Below are 20,698 nucleotides of genomic sequence, written 5' to 3'. Positions count from 1 at the left end.
ACCCGTCTGAAGGGAGCATCTTTTGTACATTCACAGGGAGAGGCCATATGCTCTACAGCCCTGAAAGACTGGGGCACGTTTACTAAGCAGGCAAAATTACCCAATGGCCACTACACTGTTCATAACTTTTCTGTCCTTCCTAAATTTTCTTATATGCATATTCAGTGTATTCTATGAACCCTAAGTTCATCAACTTTTGACCACAAACATAGAGCTCTCTCTGTTAAACAGTCAGAGCCTTTGTGTCTGGAGTTGTGCTCCATGTTCCCAGGTCCCTAAGTCATTCCCCATCAAGACTCTTGGGATAGTCCCATCATCTATTTTTTCATACATCTCACACATCTTGCATATTGGCCCCTGCACTAAAGTTTCCTTCAATCTCCACCCTCAATCCATTCTTTCAGTAGCTGAGACCTTGCTAGCATGTTCATTGTCCTGAAGCTTTTCTTCAGGTTCAATGTGTGTGTGTGTACTTTTTTTTATTATAGCAGCCAGCATTTGATTAAAGAGCAGTAGAACTGCTATGAGCGGTCTCCAATAGAGTGTATTATAGTATAGTGGTTAGACTATATGTAATCATGGAAGCTGGGGAAGCAGCCTGTGTAATTAATCAAGATCAGCTTAAAAAGAAGCTGAATGAAGATGAGAAGACGGATGAAACGAAACTCACATCTGCTTTTCACCACCTCCAACCTGGTGCCTTGGAGGAGCTACAGGAAAAGCCATGCTCTAATCTCAGAGAGGCATGTACTTGTAGCCCGGGATATAAAGAGCAGATCTGGTGGGAGCTGGGAGCAGGAGGGGGGTGGGTGCCATCCAACAGCATCAAGGTGAGCTGGCAGACTGGTGACAATGTACGTGAGCTGCCACCGTGTCTGGGTGCCCTTCCAAAAATAACAAAACGGCTTCGACTTCATTTTGATCCTCCAAATCTTATGTGAAATTGTCCAGTGGTCAACTTGAATTGGGAAATCAAACAGGAAAGGGTATTCTGGGAAATGTAGTTCCACTCAGTTACACTGACACAGTACAAGTCATCAGACTTAGTAACTCTAAGTGTATTCATTTGATTATAAAGCTGCTGTCCACTTCTTAAACTGCACTGTAGCTATAAGTCTATATTAAGGTTCTTCTAAGAAAGATATGCTCAAAAATAAAAACCTTAACTAATGATTAAAGGCTAGTATCTTTAGCTGGCAAGAATTAATAAGTCTATGTAGAAAGATAGTCATTTCTTTAGCCTAAATGTGTCAGACTTTACACATTTGATACAGTTTACACAATGACTTCAATAGCTAAAAGTCAGACACGACTAAAGCAACTTCACACACATGCACACCCACAATGGCTTCACATGGATTATTAGCTAAACATCCAGTCATCTCCCAAAATCTGTAGAGCCCAAGGCCTCTGACCCACCATTTATCACTTCAGAAGACTTTGGCTTTATCCACTTGGGTCTTTCACAGGTTTCATTCTTATTAACATCTTTCAGTTCAGTTCAGTCACTCAGTCGTGTCCGACTCTTTGTGACCCCATGAATCACAGCACGCCAGGCCTCCCTGTCCATCACCAACTCCCGCAGTTTACTCACACTCATGCCCATCGAGTCGGTGATGCCATCCAGCCATCTCATCCTCTTCAGGAAACTTAAAAGGTTAAATCTGTTTCCACGTTGATATACTGGTCTCATATAATGTAAATACCCAACTACAGAGGCTTGGTTGAACACATTTTGATTCATCTATATAACAGAAAATGATTCTGCTTTTACCACTGATATTGTAGAGCAGCATATTTAATTACTCAGTGCTATGTTCATTAAAGGAAGCAAGTTACATAAGAAGACAGTCTCGTTTTTGTAATCTGTAGCACATATGTGTGACAGAACTGCCCACATGGAGAAGGCTGACTCGAGGTGCTTGGCTGGGGTACTTGTCGCTGGCAGCAGGGAGTCATAGGAAGCAGACACACTACGTGTACGACATGAACGAACGTAGGAACTCGGTTTGTCTTTTATCCTTTCACTCTCTTTGGCTTTAGAAACTCCAAAAGCTGCAAGACACTGTAAAGTTTATCTGGATTATCTCGTCATTTGGAGCACTCAAGTGTCTGCTTCAATATGCCTCAAAACCACAATTGCCAAATGAGAGCGATACTTTGTGCTTCTCACATAGATTCTTACTAAGGATCCCAAAGCACCAGAGAAGTGTTATTTTTGCCTTCCTTCACTTCTCTGAAGAAACTCAGCATAAAGTCCTGGGCAATCTGGCTCACAAAATGTATCAATTAATTTTGCCTTCCTTCACTTCTCTGAAGAAACTCAACATAAAGTCCTGGGCAATCTGACTCACAAAATGTATCAACCTAAACTGTCCAAGGTATGCTTCTACAAATAGATATATCTTTATTCCTAGTTCATGCTCTCAAAAGATATGAATCCCACGGAACTATAAGAGGAACATGGAAATTAATAAAACATGTAGCTTATCTCTAGTCTAAAGATTACACATCCATACAAAGGATTAACTATTTGTATCTGAAAAACAAAATACCAAACTTCTTGGCCTCTTATAGAGCACCCTGCACATTTTTTTTTCCTTTCTGCATCTTTGTGCTGGCCATTCAACTTTCAAAAGCAAACTGCTGTCCCCTGCTATTTAAATTTATAATAGAAAATGCAACCAAAGATAAATTATTTCCTTAAATATAAGTGTTTAGCTGTGTGATCTGACTTAAATCAGATTTAGTGGTTACTGGATAGAAGTAATTCATTTTAGCCCCCATCTTCCACCTCCCAGCATGAGGCATCAACTTGGTACATGTCTTGCCCAAGTTTATTCTGCAATCAGTGGCAATGACTAAAAGAAAGACCTTGGTCTCCTCACTCCTACCCCATACTACTACATATCCAACTATTTTCCCTTCATTATTTTGACTCCCAAATTATGATTTGGTCACATGAGTTTCATAAATATAAAAATTACAAAGTTAAAAAAAAGAGACTATCCTCTTAAGTAACTTGCTTTATTTTAATGGACATGGTGCTGAGTAATATGCTTCTCTACAATATCAGTTGTAAAAATAGAATAGTTCTCCATTATAAAGATGAATCAAAATGTGTTTAACCGATCCCCTGAAACTGAATATTTACATTATATAAGACACCATCACCAACGTATCAACATGGAAACAGATTAAACTTTTTGTTTCCTAAAGCTGTTAATTCATTTAATGTTGAAATGCAGGATATTTTGAAAGAGTGAATCATCTTCATTTATAGTCAATGCTTTAATGCATGTATCTAGTAATGCTGCAGTGTATCCTTTTTTGGTTAATTTTCACTTGTATGAAAAATTTGCATTAGATGTTTGTTTATTCATATGCATAATTTTAAAAGCCTGGGAGATCTAAAAAGCCAAGGCTTACCAACTGTTATCTGGACATGCTTGAGAGACCTATTCACTAATTTAGTGAAGTAAATTACAGTAGGATTTATACACATATGAATATAGGTTATATTTTTAAAACTTGGATTTTTCTCCCTAGCATGTGAAACTTTCTGGTTTTGATTTTATTCTACACATTTAACTCTGAAATAAATAGGTTGCTACATACCACAGTAATTGTGGATGGACAGGGGTCAGCAGGAAACAATAAAACTGTCAGCACAAACTAACGACAACTGAGCATGGGTAGCAAGTAGGACATGGGTGTTTTATGAGGAAAGGTCAGGAGGTTTGAGTCACAGGGAAGAAAGATGGGTTTTGCCATCCAAGTCGACCACATACTGTAAGTTAATTAAGCTTCTAGAAATTGTTCCAGATAGTGGAGAAATTGTGAGAGAGGTAGATATACGGCATATATCTATCTGTACAGAGGAGTCAAGGGTGGAACCCAAAGCAAAGTCTGGCCCTGAGCAGATCAGGGGACAAGTAGATTAGGGAGAGAAGAAAACAGGGAGGTGGGACTGGAGCGGTAAGAGGAGATGAGAACAACATAAAGCCAGAGGGTGACAGCGTGCACAGAGGACGGGCAAATGGGAACAGCCCAGAGGTGTTCAGGCAAGGCCACCCCACCAGGGACACAGTCAGCGTCTTCTTTACCTGTGCTTTGTGGCCACCCAATGCAGATTGAGACGACTACTAAACCTCAGAGCCAGAAGTCGTGCAGTATAGCAGATTTCCCAGACAAGAGGTGTTGAGTCAATAAACAATGCATGGACGTGTATGCTCTATGTGTCTCCAATCTACTGACTCAAAATTATACTGACTTTACACTTTTTGAGGATCCCAAGAGGTCAAGTTAATTATATATATCCAAAAATTAAATGCATATATCATGCTAAGTTGAGAAATCTGTATGCAAGTCAGGAAGCAACAGTTAGAACTGGACATGGAACAACAGACTGGTTCCAAATAGGAAAAGGAGTACGTCAAGGCTATATGTTATCACCCTGGTTATTTAACTTATATGCAGAGTACATCATGAGAAGTGCTAGGCTGGATGAAGCACAAGCTGGAATCAAGATTGCTGGGAGAAATAGCAATAACCTCAGATATGCAGATAACACCACTATTATGGCAGAAAGTGAAGAAGCACTCAAGAGCCTCTTGATGAAAGTGAAAAAGTTGCCTTAAAATTCAACATTCAGAAAACTAAGAGCATGGCATCTTGTCCCATCACTTCATGGCAAATAGATGGGGAAACAGTGGAAACAGTGGCTGACTTTATTTTGGGGGAGGCTCCAAAATCACTGCAGATGGTGATTGCAGCCATGAAATTAAAAGACACTTACTCCTTGGAAGGAAAGTTATGACCAACCTAGACAGCATATTAAAAAGCAAAGACATTACTTTGCCAACAAAGGTCCATCTAGTTAAGGCTATAGTTTTTCCAGTAGTCATATATGGATGTGAGAGTTGGACTATAAAGAAAGCTGAGTGCTGAAGAATTGATGCTTTTGAACTGTGGTGTTGGAGAAGACTCCTGAGAGTCCCTTGGATTGCAAGAAGGTCCAACCAGTCCATCCTAAAGGAGACCAGTCCTGAGTGTTCATTGGAAGGAGTGATGTTGAAGCTGAAACTCCAATACTTAGGCCACCTGATGCAAAGAGCTGACTCATTTGAAAAGACCCTGATGCTGGGAAAGATTGAAGGCAGGAGGAGAAGGGGACGACAGAGGATGAGATGGTTGGATGGCATCACCAACTCAATGGACATGAGTTTAGGCAAAGTCCGGGAGTTGGTGATGGACAGGGAGGCCTGGCATGCTGCAGTCCATGGGGTTGCAAACAGTCGGACACGACTGACTGACTCAACTGAACTATTTATCAAAAGGATGCATATTTTATATAAACTAAATGATATATGGCAAGCATTTCTTAATAAAGTGGTGTGACTTATAAACTACACTGTGAGACAAGGCTAGGACCAGGAGGAGAAAAGTGAAAATTTTGTGTCACTTCAGACACATAATTTAAGGGAACTTTCAAGATCTTAGCAATCAAGAAAGTAATATTTTAGTGCAGTATTTTTTCAAATATAAATTTTAATTTAGCCAGACTTCAGGCAATATTACAAAGCTACAGTAATTAAAACAGCATGGTATTGGCATAAAAACAGACATATGGGTTAAGGAACAGAATAGAAACCCACACAGCTATGGTCAATTAATCTTCCACAAAGGAGGAAAAAATATATGATGGGAACAAGAAAGTCTCTCCAGCAAGTGACCTGGAAAATTTGGACAGTCACACATACATCAATGAAATCAGAACACACTCTCACACCATCCACGAAAATAAACTCAAAATGACTTAAAAATTAAATATAAGACATGACACCATGAAAATCCTAAAAGAGAACATAGGCAAAGCATTCTCTGACATAAATTTTACCAATGCTTCCCTAGGACAGTCTCCCGAGGCAATAGAAATAAAAGCAAAAATAAATGAATGGAGCCTAATCAAACTTATAAGCTTTTGCACTGCAAAGGAAACCATAAACAAAATGAAGACAACCTATAGAATGGGAGAAAATATTTGCAAATGATGCAACCAACAAAGGCTTAATTTCCAAACTATATAAACAACTTATACAACTGTAACAAAATAACAAACAACCCAATCAAAAATAAGCAGAAGAACCAATAGAGATTTCTACAAAGAGACATACAGATGACCAATGTGCACATGAAAATACTCATCATTACTAATTTTTAGAAAAATGCAGGTCAAAACTTCAACAAGGTAACAGCTCACATGGATCAGAATAGCCATCATTAAAATGTTTACAAATAATAAACATTGGAAATGGTGTGGAGAAAAGGAAACCCTCTTACACTGTTAGTGGGACTGTAAATTGGTGCAGCCACTATGGAAAACAATATAGAGGTTCCTATAAAAACTAAAGATAGAGTTATCATAGGATCCAGCAATCTCACTGCTGGACCCATATCCAGATGAAACTATAATCTGAAAAGATACATGCACCCTTACGGTCACAGAAGTACTACTTAAAATAGCCAAGACATAGAAATAACCTAAATACCCAATGACAGATGAAAGGGTCAAGATGTGGTACACATATACAATGGAATATTATTCAGCCATAAAAAGGTCATGTGCAGTAACATCGATGGAACTAGAGATTATCATACTAAGCTCAGTAAGTTAAAAAGATAAAGACAAATACCATAAGGTACCCCTTATATGTGGAATCTAAACTACGACATGAACATATCTACAGAATGTTCTATCTATCTGTGAATAGGCCCATAGACATAGAGAAAAGTCTTGTGACTGCCACGGGGGAGGGAAGGATTGGGAGTTTGGGATTAGCAGATGCAAACTATTACACATAGAATGGGTAAACAAGTAGGTCCAACTGTATAGCAGAAGGAACTATATTCAATATCCTATAATAAATCATAATGGAAAATAATATATATATTCAATTACTTTGCTGTACCCCAGAAATGGTATAATACTGTAAGTCAACTATACTTCAATAAAATTTTGAAAAATGTGTTGCCAAAATATTAATTTATCCATGATGAGCCAAGTATCCAAATGTCCATGATGAAGAAAACACCAAAATTTAAATAAAGATCCCAACCATGGCTCATTTTCAGCCCTCATCCTAACCCTAGTTCTGTTGAATCCTGATTTCCCAGGGATTTTTTGCCACTTTCATAAATTTTCCACCCAAGACCAAGTTTCTTCACTTGCCTCAACCTAGTTCTGGCACAAGTATAGTTCTTTGGTAAAAGAATGGGCCACTCTTAACCATCCTCCATCCTCCTGTGATGCCCACAGCATTTTAGCAAAGCTAAGACAGCTGAAGGGGCAGCCTTTACACGCCCTCAGATTCCAGAGTCCCCTCTAAACTCCAGTCCCTGGCGGCTCTGGGCCTCACAAAGCGAGTGCCCTCACTCCAGACATAGAACTGACATGATTAGATTCTGCTGATTTAATATAACCTGAGGACTGTGTTCTGCCACCATCAATTCCAAGGGAATTTGACCCTTCTGTCTTTACTCTCATTATATTATCAGCCTCTACCACAGTTCCTGGTACACAGTATGCACTGTCTTCCCCCACCCCCTCAAAAAAACCTTTTTGGATAAACAAGGAACTCCTTTAGATTGCATGCAGAGGTGAATAAAAGCAAACCCCAAGATAAAACAAAAAATTAAAAGTAGTTGAAGAAATGAATTAGCAGTGTTTGTCAATTACAAATTAAAGAATCTGTATTCAGAAAATCCAAATAGCTTAAAAAAACAAATCAGCAAACATGGATTTAGCATATCTGCCTACAATAGGACCCCTTTTCTTGAGGTCCAGCAGGGAAATGGACTTTGAAAGGATAGAGCCCACAAAACTGATCACAAACTCTATATATGCTTCTCAAACTCTTCTTCAGATATGGTTAACAAGTACTATTTTAAAGACTATTAAAATGGCAACACTCATCCCGGACTTGGCTCAATAGCATTTTCTATAAAATAAAATGGGCTTCCCTGGTGGCTCAGTGGGAAAGAATCCACCTGCCAGTGCAGGAGACATGGGTTCAATCCCTGGATTGGAAAGATCCCCTAGAGAAGGAAATGGCAACCCACTCCAGTATTCTTGCCTGGAAAATCCCATTGACAAAGGGGCCTGGTGGGCTACAGTCTACAGAGTTGCAAAAGAATTGGACAAAACTTAGTGACAAAACAACAACAAATATAACAAAATATCACTGATTATGATGCATTCCACATTAACCTGATGGGCTTTTCACCAATCCGGGAAATTCTCTGGTGGCACTGTGATATTACGTTTTACATTGTCTTACAATTCTCAGCCTAAGCACCCTTCTGTCTGTAAGCATTCTAAAGTCAATTCTTCATCTTGTATATGACAGCCTGGAGTCCTGCCAACCATGGAGAACAAAATCCCAACCACTACCCAATGGTAAAGCACTTTACGAGCAGTCTCACCTCTGGCCAGGCAGCAGCTTCAAGGCCCTTGGAGGACAAATGTCTGTCTGTGACCTCTGACAGTGTTTTCTTTCCCTATTAGTGCATTTCCCCTGACCCTGTTCTCCACTCTGCCTCCAGAGTTCCTACAAATGCAGACCTACAGGTATTCCCCAGTACATAAGATCTAATGATTCTAAGTACTGGCAAGAAGCTGGATCACCTAACCCAAAGGTTTCTACACAGAGGCAGGGGATCAACAGGATGTCAAATGGGTCGGATTTTACTTCCCACCCTTGCCCCTACCTCCTTCCACATACATCCCAGAGAAGTATCAGTGTTCTATGTAAGTTAAACTGGGGGGGAGAAAAAATTATTTCCATTAAAAGAGTGCACTCATTTTTGCAGAGGAAGATAAAGCATTAAGCCATGACATTACTGATGGCTCTTGGTAGCAAAGACCGAAATGCAAGTCAGGATGCCGTAAGATGGAAGAAAGTAGAGGGACTTAGTGGCTTATTAATAAAATGACAGTGTCTCAGGGATCATCAGCTTCAGGAAAGCCTGGATCAGGTCTCATGAAAGACCCTTAGTACTAGTTCTCTCTCTGTCTTGTGGTTTGGCTCCCTACATGTTAGCATCCTTCTCAGCCTGGCCCTTCACTGTGGCTTACCAGAGCTATAGAAAGCCCTGGGCACTCAATCTCCCATATCTCAGAAGCTTCAACAAACATAATTGCTCAATACTCACAAACTAAGTCCTGAAATCAAATCTCATCATCCAGGTCTCCATCCTATGTCCATACTTGAGCCCATCATCTCAGGCAGAGGACATGGATCATACAGACCTCTGCCCATGGGATTTTCCAGGCAAGAATACTGGAATGGGGTGCCATTCCCTACTCCAGGGGATCTTTCTGACTCAGGGATCTAACCTGCATCTCTTGCATCTCCTGCATCAGCAGGCAGATTCTTCACCACTAGTGCCACTCGGGATATCCAGACCTTCGTACCATGCCCACATCTAGAGCTCGGGCATTAGACCAGCTTCATACACACTGTGTATGAAGGAAACACCAGGTGCTGTTGGCAGAAGAAAAGGATGTGATACTGGGCAGTGTGAAAGAAATAAACACACAAAATTTAGATCCCAGCAAAGATGGACAAAATAAAGGACAGAAATAGTAGGGACCTAACAGAAGCAGAAGAAATTAAGAAGAGGTGGCAAGAATACAAAGAAGAATTACACAAAAAGACCTTGACGACCCAGATAATCACAATGGTGTGATCACTGACCTAGAGCCAGATATCCTGGAATGCGAAGTCAAGTGGGCCTTAGGAAATATCACTATGAACAAAGTTAGTGGAGGTGATGGAATTTCAGTTGAGCTATTGATAATGCTGTGAAAGTGCTGCACTCAATATGCCAGCAAATTTGGAAACCTCAGCAGTGGCCACAGAACTGGAAAAGGTCAGTTTTCATTCCGATCCCACAGAAAGGCAATGCCAAAGAATGTCCAAACTACCACACAATTGCACTCATCTCACACACTAGTTAAGTAATGCTCAAAATTCTCTAAGCCAGGCTTCAGCAACAGGTGAACCACGAAATTCCAATGTTCAAGCTGGTTTTAGAAAAGGCAGAGGGACCAGAGATCAAATTACCAACATCTGCTGTATCACCAAAAAAGCAAGAGAGTTCCAGAAAAACATCTATTTCTGCTTTATTGACTACGCCAAAGCCTTTGACTGTGTGGATCACAACAAACTGTGGAAAATTCTGAAAGAGATGGGAATACCAGACCACCTGACCTGCCTCCTGAGAAATCTGTATGCAGGTCAGGAAGCAACAGTTAGAACTGGACATGGAACAACAGACTGGTTCCAAATCAGGAAAGGAGTACGTTAAGGCTGTATATTGTCACCCTGCTTATTTAACTTATATGCAGAGTACATCATGAGAAACGCTGGACTGGAAGAAGCACAAGCTGGAATCTAGATTGCTGGGAGAAATATCAATAACCTCAGGTATGCAAAGGATACCACACTTATGGCAGAAGGTGAAGAAGAACTAAAGAACCTCTTAATGAAAGTGAAAGAGGAGAGTGAAGAAGTTGGCTTAAAGTTAAACATTCAGAAAACTAAGATCATGGCATCTGGTTCCATCGATTCATGGCAAATAGATGGGGAAACAGTGGCTGACTATTTTTTTTGGTGCTCCAAAATCACTGCAGATGGTGACTGCAGCCATGAAGTTAAAAGATGCATACTCCTTGGAAGGAAAGTTATGACCAACCTAGACAGCATATTAAAAAGCAGAGACATTACTTTGCCAACAAAGATCCATCTAGTCAAGGCTATGGTTTTACCAGTAGTCATGTATGGATGTGAGAGTTGGACTATAAAGAAAACTGAGTGCTGAAGAATTGATGCTTTTGAACTGTGGTGTTGGAGAAGACTCTTGAGAGTCCCTTGGATTGCAAGGCGGTCCAACCAGTCCATCCTAAAGGAGATCAGTCCTGGGTGTTCATTGGAAGGACTGATGTTGAAGCTGAAACTCCAATACTTAGGCCACCTGATGCAAAGAGCTGACTCATTTGAAAAGACCCAGATGCTGGGAAAGATTGAAGGCAGGAGAAGAAGGGGACAACAGAGGACGAGATGGTTGGATGGCACCACCAACTCGATGGACATGAGCTTGGATAAAGTCTGGGAGTTGGTGATGGACAGGGAGGCCTGGCATGCTGTGGTCCATGGGATCTCAAAGAGTAGGACACGACTGAACTGAACTGACAAATGGGAAGAATACAACTCAGGAGTGACAGAAACAGGACAGAAACTATATTTCCTTTTTGTTTTTTTTAGATTGGAACATACTTGACCTATATGTCATTACTTCAGTCTAGATCAATGGACTCATGTGCTAGGGCTGCCATAACAAAACAACACCGTCTGGGAAGCTTAAATAACGATTGTGAGAAATCTGTTTTCTCACAATTCTGGAGGCTAGAAATCGGAGGTCCGACTGTCAGCATGGCTGGTTTCCTCTACAGCCTCTCCTCTTGGCTTGCAGACGGCCGTCTTCTCCCTCTGTCTTCACATGGTCTCCCCTCCATGGGTGTCTGTGTCTAATCTCCTCTTTTAAGGACACCGGTCATATTGGATTAGGGCCCACCCTAATGACCTCATTTTAATTTCATTACTTTATTGAAAGACTCCATCTCCAAGTCTAGTCACATTCTGAGGTACTGGGGCTCAGAACGTCCGTAGAATGGGCTTCAGGACACCAAGCAAGCTGTGGGTACTTTACATCAGTGAGTGAGGGTAACCACACAAGAGGTGACTCCACAAAGATACGGATGAGGATGATCCATCCCCGCCTGGCAACGCAGGCACAGGCCCCACCGTTGTCATCTGGGTGCCTTAGACAGTGTATGTGAACCAAGACGGCCGAAACGAATCAACAGCCTTCGTGCATCACAAACTTCATCAATAAAAGATTACATAGACCATAACTGCAGCGACTGCAACATATTTTCAAGTAAACTACTTTTAAAAATAGCAAGTTCTCCTGAAATTTTTCATCAAATAAGATAAATCTTTTACACCACTTATACAAATGTCAGCTTCAACATTATCTTTTTCACACGCCTTATGCATAAGGCAATAAGGAATGGAAAGTACAGAGATTAATTTAGGTAACAATTACCACAATTCACAATTGCATTAGCACCTATTAAGGTTCATTGTTCTGTGGAAATTTTAATGATACATTCCTGAGTGAATAAAAGCAGAAGATGATTGGAAATAAAATTGTTTCTATGTATGCTGACAGGACTGCTGAGTGTAATTATACATTTCAGAGGCGACCTGTTTGGAGTTTACTCCATAATTTTATGTAAATGTTAAATAACTTCATGTGTTCTTCCTCCTGGGTTAAATGCTAATTTGTGTTATTCCAACAAGGGGAGTGCTGCAGGGTTATTAACGGACTTGCTCTGCCAACGAAGCTGGCTTCTAAAAAATAGCTCCACATACTTCAAAGTGATAGAGGTGTCTTTGGTTTTTCTTCATGTTACATCTTATTGGTGGGCTGCCAAACTTTTAGTTCTGCAAACAGCTATTCATTGTTAAAATTTGTAGCAAAGCCCCAAGAAGTGAGAAATTATTCTCCTAAATATAATGAAGCTCATTCACAGTGCTGGTTTGTATCAAATTCTTAGTACCAAAAGAATACAGGAAAATATAGGTCTAATAATTTTAATACATGGATACTCATGGCTCTCTATCTGCAGATGTCTTCCAAATCCTAGAAACTAAAGTAGATCCAGCACATAGTAGGTGCCCTTAAGTATATTCTGTCAGAAAACTCCCAACATTTACAAACCCTCATGAAACAAATGAGAATAAAATCTGCTAAAGCACAATGGGTCTGTTTTGCTTCTTCAAAAATGCAAGGCCTTATTGTCCACGTACATATAGCCCCAACCCTCAGAAAACCAGAAGCAACAGAGATGAAAAAGGAAGAGGATATAAAAAGTAGCACATCCATTTACGAGAGCTAAAACACAGTAACACGTTCTCCTCCAATTTCATCAGCAGATCCCAATGTGAGACAACCAAAATATTCTGCTTTAAAATTATAAGACACTTTGAAGAGGAGGTTGGGAAACCATGAGAACATTTGTTTGGTCTCTGAGTACCACAGTGAGGAATTGCAGGACATGAGCTTTTGAAGGGGCCCATGAGGTCATCTGATGAGGGAACACACCTACTGATGTTTCACAAAGACAAGGTAGAACGAATAGTAGACACCTGTGTTGCCTAATTCCTAGACTCGTGTCCTTTCTTCAACATACAGCCCAAACCTAGGGTGACCAGGCTTGAATATTCTCCTGCTCACTTCTCCAGGGGTCGGTGTTTTGGAATAAAGAGAACAGCAGCTGCAGGTTCAGATGAGTTAGGGTGAGATTCAGCTCACTTGTCTGAACTACACCAGCCCTTTATCAAAGACATCTGAACAATCGACAGACTCTCTTATTATGAAATAGCAGCAAAGAATCAGGTGGCCTGGAATGGGCTGAAAATGCAGGGACAGAAACATTCAAAATAAAATAAAACCCTATTGTTATCTACGGAGGCTTTCCTGGGACTAGTTCACTTTTGGTCACAGAGGGAAGAGGGGCTGGGAATGGGTAGGACAATTAACAAGCTTAACATTTATTTGAACTCTTAAATAAAACAAGTACCAAGAAAGCATTTTTAGGAGTTGTTCTGATAGCTAGCCAACATTATGTCTATGCGCATCTATATTGTTCAACATAGGGGATCATCTGTACTATGATTTTCTTTGTTTGCATAGTTTTTAACTCCACAAAACGCTAGAGACTGATACACTGCACTTCACAATCACCTAGTCATATCAATGGTTTCTCTTCCTCACACATCAACATCTAAAGTGTCAGAGCGTTCACGCCCCATCAGTGTCAAAGTTTGCCAAATCAAGCCCCATCTTGAGAAATGTTCCTCAAATGGAATGTCATGAGTATTGTCATCAAAATCATCCATAAACATTAACTGATTTTCCTCCACTAAGCAAAGGTTTTATTTCCAAAGGGGATTTAATCTATTTGCTGGGGACCCAAACCTATGATGAAAAGTCGATAGCTGTCTGAACTCCTCAGACTGTTGCCTGCATGGCATTTAAGTTTCCCAACTTGCATCTGACTTTGCTTTGTGAGATCCTATTTCCCCAGTATTTCTTCGCCTCTCTTCTTCCCTCTATTTCCAACGTGCTTATGCCTCCTGTTCTACCAATGCAAAAACATGTTTCATAGAGAGCTTCCTCCATCTCAAGTTTTGCCAACTTTATCCCAGTTTCACAAACACATATACAGAGATGTCACATGTAGTGATAACATGGCCTAGAGTAAGATAAAACATAAGCCAATGGTGGATAAATTTTAAAACAAGGCACTATTTTGGTGATTCAGATAGCAGATGTCAACTCAGAATACATAGTGACACATATCAGGAGGCAACTGCTGTTGAGAATTTAGGAACTACAAATAACTACTGAATCATTTCCCAAACAACTCACCATGCTAGGGAAAAAGTCAAAAATAGCAGTACATTCAGTACTTCGGTTTGTCTCCAGAGTTAGGGGCACTGATGATACTTATTTTTATTCTTAAACACTTTTACTAATATGAGCTAATGTCTGTGTTTATTGCCACCAGACCTAAAAGTGTTCCTTCCTGTCAGTATCTGACTCTTTACCAGTTTTATTTCCCAACAAAGTACTGAAATTCTTGAAAATTTAATAAAATTTATTTTTAATCTGTCTGTCTGTCCCCTTAGAACCAAGCTAAATGAGAGTAGGGATGGTTTCTGTCTTGGTTAGGGCGTAAATCCAGAACCAGAAGATTCTCTGACACGTAGTAGGTGCCTGATGCTGTTTTTGAAAGAACAACTGAAGCATGTGTACTAAGTAGTGGCAAAAGAGTGACTGAGGTTATCACTTGCAGATATCTGGAATCAAGTACCTAGGAAAGGCGGGGCCTGGGTAACCAAGTCGTCCATGTCAAAAATATTTTAGTAGAAATAAGATGTAGCATGGAATCAGTTAGTTGCTTCTAAATAAAGTCGAGAACTTAGAGGGGAGATGATGAATTCAGGACTTTGAATTCCCAGCCCAAGCTATCAGAATGCTCGAATGACATCATTACAAATTATCTTTCTTCCTAGAGACACCAAGGCCAAAAGTTTTGAAAAACAAACATAAAACCAAATCTTTCTGGTAACTGAATTACAAGGCAAACTGAATTCACCATCCTGAAGGGTTTCTTATGTTAAAGTTAGGACCTTAAGAAAAAGTAAAAATTGGAATTGGGACACATAAACAAATTCTAGTGAAGCTGAAGACCGTGAGTGCCCCGCCCCCAATTCTGCTGAGGATCCCTTGCAGGAAGATGCTCTTCATCTCTGTCTGAGGTCAGGATGCCCTTGTCTAAGAACTCTGTGAGAGCTTTCATTGAGGTATTTGCCTTGCAAGGGACAGCTGATCCCCCTAAGACCCTCACTACCTCTCGTTGTTTCTAGACTTCTAACCAGACTCAAGTCTCATCAGCCCCAAAGCTGCAGTGTAAGCCATGAGAAAATGACAGTAACATCAAAATACTGCAGGATTCTGTCAGTCTATATAGACAGAAACCTGAGAAGCACGTATGGAAGTGGGTTCTAAGGGATGGGAGGAATGTAACATTGGACAAGACTGAAGCCATTGATACGGGAGCTGGAAGCCAAGATCCTGGATTGAATGCACCAGCCTGAGTGGCTGTAAGAGTTAGCTTGATAAGTGAGCTGAAACCTGGTAGCCCACACTAAACCAAGACAAAATGCCAAGGCTCCATTGGTTTGTTGTAGAAGACAGTCTCCAAAATCTAGGGTAATTGGAATGCTAGAGTAGATTTATCATCTGAGAACTGCTCATCCAACACCTTCTGACACCCAAAAAAGTTCCAGAAAGACCCTTCACCAGAGTAGTGAAAAATACAGTTACCAAGGAAAGATTCTCAAGGGTACTTGCTTCACCACACTCGCCTTTAAAGCCTGGAGACCTCTACCCAGTCCAGGAGCATCATCACTAATGTGCCGACTGGGCCCCACTTCTGGAGTCTCTGATTCCCAAGCTCCTGGAGCACCTAATTTCTGTGTTTTGACACCCAAAAGTCCTAAGCAATATCTCTAGCATTTGCTTCTCTTTCATTTTCTAATCATATAGGACATTCTATTGTAAATTAAACTGCATATTAAAACCCTTATTGAAAGAGTCCAGTCTGTTCCATCCAGAACCTTCTGGAAAAAAAAGACCAGCTTTCAATAGAATTGACCTGAGTCTCCGGTGCTGCAATTTTTTAATTTCTTCTTATAAATCTCTCTTCTTAGCAAAGTGTTTAGGCAACCTAAAAAGAAGGAATACAAAGTATATTCAGTACCACAGCTGACTCTGTACCCAGAATCATTGCTCCTGGTTTGAAGGTCTCATTTCTGAGTCAGTTCCAGTACAACCAATTCCTTCTGCACATTTTTGCCACTGCTATTCTTTAAAATTGACTTCCATCATGACCTTTCCAATTCTCTAGTTTGTCTAAATCTCAGTAATGGTCATGCCCAAGTTCTTTTCCTTGAATGTTTCCTTGAAACTATCCTTGAATGTTCTGAACCCCAATAAAATTGGTGAGTGTGCCTTTTTAATTGTCAATTAATGGTAGGTACCATTTGTCCAGTCACAAGGAGGAACTTCAGGGAGTGATGGCTATCCATAAATAGATAAATCTCCACCCCTGATCCAGCCCAGCTAAAACTCCCTCATGTGCATACTTTTACCCATGGTAAAAAATTTCTTCCTGGTAGTAATGAAATTCATAGGGGCACTAGTGGATTTCTCAGAATGTTTGGATGCTAATAATTTTGTGAATTGTGTATTTAAAAATACTACCCCAAGAGTGGCGTCGAAACTGGGCAACATAAGTATTACATTATTTGAGTATTTTTAAGCTACACTGATGGGCTTCCCAAGTGGCTCAGGAGTAAAAATCCTCCTGCCAATGCAAGAGACATGGTTTCAATCCCTGGGTCAGGAAGATCCCCTGGAGTAGGAAATGGCAACCCGCTCCAGTATTCTTACCTGGAAAATTCCACAGACAGAGGAGCCTGGTGGGTTACAGTACATGGGGTCACAAAGAATTGGACACAAATGAGCACATATGCAAGGTACACTGATTATTGGCAGATACGGTAATATACATGCAATGATGAGATAGCACAGGTGGAGGTTCACTATCCAGAAGCATATTTACTTATCCCTCTTAAGGTATTTTAAAATATCACAGTAAAATAAAATTTATGTGAAAAACAAAATATGTCAGAATCAGAGTAATTGTGCAAGCTACATTCCTAAAATGTGCAGTTAACCCTGAGATTTCACTTAGCAAATGTTCCTATACATTTTTATAGTGAACAAAATTCTAACAAAGTACTGCTACCCTTTTCTCTTTAATAGTAAAAGTGGATAGACAAAAATGCAATTTATTATATATTTTAAAAATTCATAAGCATCACTTAAATCTGTACAAGTTTCTTGCATTTTGCAAAGCCAGCGTCTCTGTCAAAAAAGGCATTATATATTAACATGAGATTCTTACTGTAGCTTCTTACTGGTTAAAAGCTTTTTGGAAGTGAATAGGACCTACAAATTTGGTAATCTTATAAGCAAGAATTAAAAAGGTTTCATTGTGATTATATTTCAATCTAAACATCTCCATTGTTAGCTATGAAAACACAAAATGCACTTAAATCCTATAAAACCTATGATACATTTTTCCCCCTACACATTAAATTGACTTTGTAATATTCTTCTAGGAAGATGTTTGCTTCCTTCTTGATGCACTAAAATTCTTGATGTTAAATAAATTTTAAAAAAAAGATTTCCAAATGAATTTTTAAACATCCTTATGTCCCCATAAGTTAACAGGTACATGGAGCATAGGATAAGTGTACAACCCAGTTTTGAAGAAAAGTCTTAAATGCATGTAATTTTAATCTTCTTAATTAAAAAAACCATCAAATGTGATTTAAACTTTGTATCTCTGTAAGGCCTCTTATATAAAATCACAAAGCAGAAAATAATCCTTTGACAGACTGTGTTCATTGGCTTACAAATCCATTATGACTACCTTCTAAACAGAGCAAATTAGGGGCATTTGCTATCATTCAGCAAATAGCTATTCATCCATGTTTCCCATAAAACTCTTCTGCTGTATTCATAGAATGCTTGGCTTTTAATAAGAATTCAAGGATTTCTCCAAATCGAGCTTGGATATCTTACTTCAAACCATCCTTTAGGTCCTCCATCTAACTGCATGGTGTTCTGGTACCTGGACCCGACATAAGCACCAACATGGTCTTCCACTGCCACAGTCATTTGCACTCTATCGGCTTTTGGACGGTATCACTGACTCAGTGGACATGAGTTTGAGTAAACTCTGGGAGATGGTGATGGACAGGGAGGCCTGGCATGCTGCAGTCCATGGGGTCGCAAAGAGTTGGACATGACTGAGAGACTTGAACTGAACTGAACTGAGCTTTAAATCAAATCTTGTTTAACTGAAGCTCAAACACCAAATGCCATTCCCTTGTCTCTCCATCCCAATAGGAGCCTTAATGGTTGATATGCTGCCTGTGGTTTTACACTTTATGTTTACTTTACAATCACTCATTTGATAATACATTAAGCTTGGGAGTAAATAGTCAAGAATTAGGCAAAGCACAAAACAAACTTTCAAAAACATCTCTACTTCCTATACGAAAACACGCATACACGTGCATGTACACACAAACACACACTCAAATAACGAACTGTTTGCTTTGATTACTTTCTATAACTTCAAATAATGAATTGTCTGATTATCTTTTCTTAAACTAACTCTATCAGATGCAGGCACACGCATGTAGGCAGATAGTGAAAACTCAACAGGATCATTTTTTTGTGGAAACTCTGTCAGTGGGACAGCTTACAACTCCAAGTCAATGTCCCCCAAAATATGCTCCATGCAACTGCTGTTGATTAAGTGGCCAAATGATCTGCAAAACACTAGATTATCCAAATTATTTTTCTCTGATACTGTAGAGGTTCTCAGCCTGTAATAGGCTAGTTTGTGCTGTGACTCTGCACAAGTGTTTTGAAAATGCAATGTGTCCCAGTTTTGTTTTATTTTAACCAGGACCACCTTGAGAGTCTGAGCAAAACCTACTTTGGGGAAGAATGCATTGAATAGACTTTCCAGGGTTATTGAAATAACTAGATAAGATAATGCATGTAAGTGCTTGTCACTGTGCCTCGCACATAAATGGCTTTATGATTAAAATTTTAGATTCTATTATGAAAAGTTGCACCACTTCACATTCACACAAGCAATGTGTAAGAGTTCCAACTGTCCCACATCCTCATTGACAAATATAATCTTATTTTTATTATAGCAATCCTAGTGGGTGTGCAGTGGTATAGTGATATAGCACTGTTGCTTTAATTTACATTTCCCTAACGTCTAAAGATGTCAAGCATCTTTTTTATGTGCTTATTGACCATCTGTATATTTTCTTTAGATACATGTCTTCAGACACTTTGCCCATTTTAAAATCAGGTCTTTTTCCCCTTGAGTTGTAAGGATTCTTTAATGTTTTGACTACTAGTCCTTTATCCTGTGTGATTTCCAAGTATTCTTTCCATTCTATTGGAGAAGGCAATGGCAACCCACTCCAGTACTCTTGCCTGGAAAATTCCATGGACGGAGGAGCCTGGTAGGCTGCTGTCTATGGGGTTGCAGAGTTGGACATGACTGATGCGACTTAGCAGCAGCAGCAGCTTTCCATTCTAAGGGTTGTCTTCGTCACTTTCTTGAGAATGTCCTTTGATGCGCAAAAGACTTTAATTTTGTTAAAGTATAATCGATCTATTTTTTTTCCCTCTAGCTGCTTGTGATTCTTAGAATCCTCTGATTTTAAAGTTCTTCCTCTCACACTATCCAGTTGCTTCTAAATGAGATCAGTTATGCAAAGTCCCTGCCACAGCATCTGACACATCATAGAATTTCAATAAATTTTAGTTCCTTCTTTCTGTACTCAGGAAGCCAAGAAGAGAAGGAACTTGGATGGGACAAATGGCTAGACTCAAATTAACTGAGAGAAACATCCAAAACCTAAAGTGAGGACAGAGGGAATAGGATAGCAGAATCAGCTGAACAGGACCACTGATTAGACACTGCAAAAAGGGACGCTCCAAGTTGCCAGGCTTTCTTGACCAGGCACCTGGCAGAATGAAGGGTTCTGTTTTTGTTTTTTTAACAGAAGTATAGTTGATTTCCAGTGTTGTGTAAGTTTCTGGTGAATATCAAAGTGATTCAGTTATGTGTGTGTGTGTGTGTGTCTGTGTGTGTGTTCAGTCGCTTGGTCGTGTCTGACTCTTTGCAACTTGTAGTCCGCCAGCCTCCTCTGTCCATGGAATTTTCCAGGCAAGAATACTGGAGTGGTTTGCCATCATCTCCTCCAGGGGATCTTCCTGGTCCAGGGATCCAACCCACATCTCCTGTGGCTCCTGCATTAGCAGGCAGATTCTTTACTGCTAAGCCACCTGGAAAGCCCTCAGTCATACAGACATAATACATACATACATACAC

This window comes from Muntiacus reevesi, chromosome 17 (assembly GCF_963930625.1).
Source record: "Muntiacus reevesi chromosome 17, mMunRee1.1, whole genome shotgun sequence".
Lineage (NCBI taxonomy): Eukaryota > Metazoa > Chordata > Mammalia > Artiodactyla > Cervidae > Muntiacus > Muntiacus reevesi.
Note: the sequence above shows the minus strand (reverse complement) of the source record.